The sequence below is a fragment of the Penaeus monodon genome, chromosome 13, assembly GCF_015228065.2.
Source record: "Penaeus monodon isolate SGIC_2016 chromosome 13, NSTDA_Pmon_1, whole genome shotgun sequence".
In the NCBI taxonomy this organism is placed as follows: Eukaryota; Metazoa; Arthropoda; class Malacostraca; order Decapoda; family Penaeidae; genus Penaeus; species Penaeus monodon.
Window position 1 is genome coordinate 28,651,032 of NC_051398.1, and position 5,631 is coordinate 28,656,662.

General features: G+C 35.0%; 1 protein-coding gene across 4 annotated transcripts in view; it reads right to left on the minus strand.

Moving 5' to 3' along the window:
* LOC119580229 overlaps positions 1-5,631 on the minus strand; it is a 45,025-nt gene that overhangs the window by 5,559 nt on the left and 33,835 nt on the right. The window lies entirely within an intron of this gene.

The window sequence follows — 5,631 nt, forward strand, 5'->3', positions numbered from 1 at the left end:
CAAAAAAATATTATTTTGCTGTAATTGTAAAAAACTCATGGCATTGCCATACATACACCATGGCATGTACGTACATGACCCCGGCAGATAGTCCCAGGAATGCCATGGCATGTAAGTACATGCCACCTGTCGGGAAAGGTTAACCTCTCACCCTGGGTGGCATATTTTCTTGCACTGACACAATGAACTCATATGCCAGCAGAGAAGTATATGTTGAGTGTATTAAATATTTGTTTACTAGTTTAGTTCTGACTGGTCACTGAGTACAGCCCTCTAAAGTAGGCTTAAATTTCTTTCTGGTTTTCCTTTATTGACAGATCATAAATGCTACAACATAGTGAGAAAACATGTGCTTCCTGTACTTCAAATGTTCATCTAGCTGACTGCATGTGGTGCCATATGGCTGGGGGAAAATAAGTATCACACGGTCAACAATGTCATAATAACAAAATGTAAATATGATGATAACCATGACGGAAATAAAAATTCTATTACTAAAAACTCAGGAACGAGGTAAACCCCTGCGATCAGGTAGGCCTAGTAATTGACTACTTGGTAGCTAAGTAGTGGTGAAGACATCAGTGTGTAAACAGAATTAACAAAAATAAAATAAGTAGTTGGTGCATGCATTCAGCACCATTGGGTTAATATATCATATTTGATCTATACAAAACTCCTTACAGTCTTACCACACCTGGCTGCATAACCTACCATGTCCACTTGGTTGCTGATTTCTTCTCCACAGAACCCACACTCAAGGGCTCCTCTGGCTGCTCCACTTTGATGGGTTCTTGCACTGTCTCTTTTAAACCTTCAGAAGCAATTATGAGAGATGAGCTGCATAAAATCAAACAAAATGTAAAAGGTTTTAAGACAAAGAGCTCAAGATGATAACCTATAATAGCCATATACTTAGATTTCATGATATATCTTTTGCTTATGTAATCTATTTAAATAACCATTTTTCTGCTTAAATATGACACTATTATTCTAATAACAATCACAGTTATCCTATGTAAACATCACACTTAATATCAATACATTAATCTTTATTCCAAACTGAAATCAGTATAAACATTCAGTATCAAAACATATACCAAATTTGAAACTGAGAGACTGCACCACTTAATACTGTAAACAAGCTGGTTACAAACAATTCTAAGGATAATGATGTATACTACTTCCACCAGTCTAAATAATAGTAATGGTTCTCATCATTGAGATGCCAGCTGCAGATTAAATGTGAGTAATAAAAAATAAATAATAACAAAAAAATAATTATCTTTGTGGTGTACACAGTTTTTTTTTATCAAATTGAAATTCATTTTGTATGTGACTTTAACTCATCTCACTTTGTCCCTCCTGTTGTGGCATGAAGAATGGCTTTGTGAGTCCTTAATTGGGGTTCCTTGGCTGCTGGAGGCCTTGGACAGCATTTCTACATGTGTATCTCCCTGGCCATTTCTCCAACTCCTCTAGATGGACAAGACTCATGTGTTTCTACTAAGAGGTTCTTAGTGAGCAGGACTAATGAGCAGAGGGAACACACGAAGTTTGCAGTCTGATGGAAAATCTTTGCTAATCATTGGTGAGAAGGGCATACTGTATTCATTGTGATAGTACCAGTACAAATTTAGTGATAATATGATGAATCTCAAAGCAAATTTTTCTGAGGTACGGGAATACATAATTTTTAAAACCCAATATCTAAAAGGGAAACAGATATTTAACAAAGATACTTAATTCTGTAAAGGGTGTAATTTCAGAAAAAACGCATACTGTTTAAAATTAATATCTAGGAATAAGATAAAGCAACTCGGTAAAATAATCTTATAAGACCAAAATTTTTTATTTCAAAAAGATTAATATACAATTTACTCATCTCCCCTGTCAAAATGGGGAAACTTCAATTCTAATCCCAATCTCATTAACTGTTTTTTTTCTTTCTTTACATAGACCCATAAACTTATTTTGAATCTGCAGAAAGAACATTCTGTTAGTCTGAAAACATGAACAGTAAAATCAAACAAAATAAAACTAAAAAAAAAGATAAATTAAAGGGATGAAAAAAAGGCCTTCCTTCCCTGCCCCCGGGAGACTGTAATGTTTCCTGGGGGCGAGTATTGCTAAAGGCCATATGTTCAATAACTGGTCTTCTGTCTGATATTAAGACTGCAACGGGGCACTAAAACATAAAAATTATAAAGTGACCTGTGGCAGCAGCACGGTTAAAGTAGTGGCATAACAATAACAAAAAAATATGAAATGTACAAGAGTAAATATAAACAACCAAGTGACATATATAAATTTTTTTTCGCATTTTAAAAATTTTTTAAATGCATATTCAGTGTATACTAGTACTAAAAACCATTTTGGGATTTGAGATTCTTTTTTACATTATACTTCACTCCAACACCCGAACAAGGGTTTTTCTGTCTTTGATTTTCCTCAAAATATTTCGCATATGCTCGGGTAGGTCCTGTTTTGTCATAACGTAGTGCCAATGCGCCCTTTGGGTTTTGACATTTTTTGACAGAGGCACAACCAGAGACCAGCCTGAGGGGGCTTCTCTCTTCCTCTTACCCCTGGATCAAGAAGCAATTCTTTTCTGTTTAAAAAGTTTTGAACTTATCTAAAACATCTAAAAATCAGTGTTAGTTTTTTTCTCTCCCCTCTCACACAAAAAAATCAGGGGGAAATCATTATACAAGATGAAAAAGAAAAAGGTTGGGGGAAGGGACAGGGAAGGGGAAAAGAAGGAGCACAAGCATGCAGGGGAAAGGGAGGGAAAGAGGGAATGGAGGATAAAGGGGAAGGAGGATACAAAGAAAAAGAAATTGTCTGAAGAAAACAGTTAAAAAGCAATCCAAATTTTCTCTTTTCCCCGGAAACTGCAAATAAGGCAGTAGGCTGGGTTCCCTTTTTGGCTAGCAGTCTCAGGGTAAATTGTCTGTGTGGCTAGGGGCCCGTTTGCTGCGGACTAAACCCTCTTGTCTGCCCTAAAAGGGCCTTTGAGGCTGGTACTGGGAGCTGAAACATTATCTTTTTAATTTCTTTTCTTCTTGATTAGTGCTGATATCGTAAAATTAAAGCAAATAAACTCATGTCCCATCAAAAACCACTCCCTCGAAAAACGGGCAGAATTTCTTGCTCCCTCTTGAGGAGTGTGACTCCCCCTTCCCCGGTGGTCTCCCTCTTCTCCCCGTCCCCTCCCCCTTCTGGGTGGGGCAGGGGTGGGTCTGGGGCTGCAAAGGGTCTTCTTGAGGGTTTTGGCTCTTCCTCTTCCTCTTTTGCTCCCCCAAACTCTGTCTGGCCCAAAAAGATCATGGACAGACCTTTAGTACACTTCTTTATGTGGTGCTGTACTGGCGCTCTTTTTAAAGGGGCGATCACAGTCCTGTGGAATTAACATAATGATGTAATTCTTGTTTACTACCCTTATGCAGAAATTTTTATAATTACATATATGTAACTTATTTTTCTAAAGAATCATTTTTGCTTCAAGTTTAATATAATAATTTTTCAAAAATACAAACAAGATACAAAAATTATATTTTCAAGTTTGGGAAAGGGGGCACTGGCATAAAAAAAGCTAATAAATGAAATGAAAAAAAAATCTGGCTTTTATCTAATTCATTTTGAGGGAAGCTAATCCTTTGGGGGATTCAGCGCACAAAACACTTCATAAAACTTACCTTTACGGGGTCCCTTAAAACCCAGAAATTATGGTTCATTTTTCCCCAACCCTTTCTATGTAACCCTCTTTTAATCTAAGGATTATCAAAAGCATATTATGAATAATGCAAGTTTAGTGCCTAGAAAAAAGAATAAAAGTTCATATTTATGAGTTGAAGGGCAAATCTCCCTGACATCTGAATTTCACGCTTGCTCCAGAGAGGGTCCCGATCAAAAGGGCTCCACCTTTCCCACGCTTGGGTGGGGTTGGTTCTACCTCTTTCTCCTCTTTTTCCTCTGGAAACATGGGCTTATCAATGGATAAAAGGAGAAATCGCAGAGGAAAATACGCATTTTTCTTAAATATTTTAGGCCTCTTGATAACATATTTGTAAAAAAAAAGAAATTCAAAAAAATTGTGATTAGAAAATTTGAAAATTTTTTAATTTTCCCAAAGTGAGGTAAAAACTTTCAAAAGAATGCAGTGTTAACACAATGATTTAAATGCATAAGATAAAAAAAAAATAAAGGTTAATTAGAAATAAAAGGGACAATAACTCATGTCCGGATTTTAAAAACGTAATTTCCTTCAAATAAAAAAAAAAAAAAGTCTTGAAGTTCTATTCTAAAACAACGTCATTACTATTATTTTTTTTTTTTTTTAAAAACTTTAACTTCTCAGTGACAAACAAAAAAAATATTTCTTTTACACAAATAAATAAATTAACAAAAAACAAAAGAAAAATATCATCAACTTCAAAATTTTAGGCAGGAAAAATGGAATGTAAATAAACATTCATTTGCTGCAAAAATATTAACTGTTCTAAAAAGCAAAAACAATTCCTAACCTTAAAGCTATTACAGATTTAAACACTCAAAAAAAGGCGAAAGCTGACAGCATTTTTTTCAAAAAAACGAAATGTTTCAAGACCCAAAGAATTCTAAAATTTTAAAGATGGCAAACAAAATTCAAAAACGAACCTTGACTGCGAATTTTTTGCCGTAGGGGTATGGAACCTTTTGAAAAACTGGGGGATCTGAGGTTTTGTCTTTAACGTCTCTTCAGAAAGGAACCATGTACAAGGGAGCCTTTTTTTACTTTAACCTCTTCCCTTTTTTCAAATTTGCATGTCTTTCTGTTTGGGCACAAAAAAAGTAAATATAAAAGTGAAAAGAAAAAAAGAGAGAAAGGGGGGGAATAGGATTTCCCTTTTACTTTATGCTAAAAACCATTTTTTGCTTTTTTAAGCTTAAAACTCTTACTAACACAAAAAACTTCACAAATGATGCGTAAGAAATGGGGGTGAAAAATGAGGGGATTTTTGTTTTGCTGACTGGTTTTTTCATCAATAAACCATGAAAAAAAATAGGGCCCCTAAAACTGAAAATGGGGAACCTCCCCAATACCCATTAAACCCCTGGGCCTTTTCATTGTATTCTAGATAAATTTGTCAATTTTTTCCCTTTTAACTTTTCACCAAAAACAAATTGTATTTGTGTCCCCTATTAAAACTGGGATTTCAAGTTTCCTTAACCCCTACAAAAATATCACCTAAATGAAACCCCCCCCCTCCCCACTCCTTTAGGGCCCCCCCTGTCTCAGCCAATTTTATTTTCCTGCTCTATTTTCTCGGAATGAATTGTATTTGGGGTAAAGTAGTAATTTTGGTGCGTATGGTTTTTTTTCTGCTAAAACCCTTTTACCTTTTCCTTTTTCCTATTGCTCCTCTATGCAAAGATAAATTGGGAAAATCTCGTCTCTTTACTTTTTATCATCTAGATCTTTTAAATACATCATATTGCATTATATTGTTTTTTAAAAGCCATCTATGTGAAGCAAAATTATTAAAAATAAATCACAGTGGGCATGGCATGTATGTAATTCTCTACCTCATCAATATTTTATTCATGTCAAGGGTAATTATAAAAACTTTTTAAACTTTACTAACACTTTTA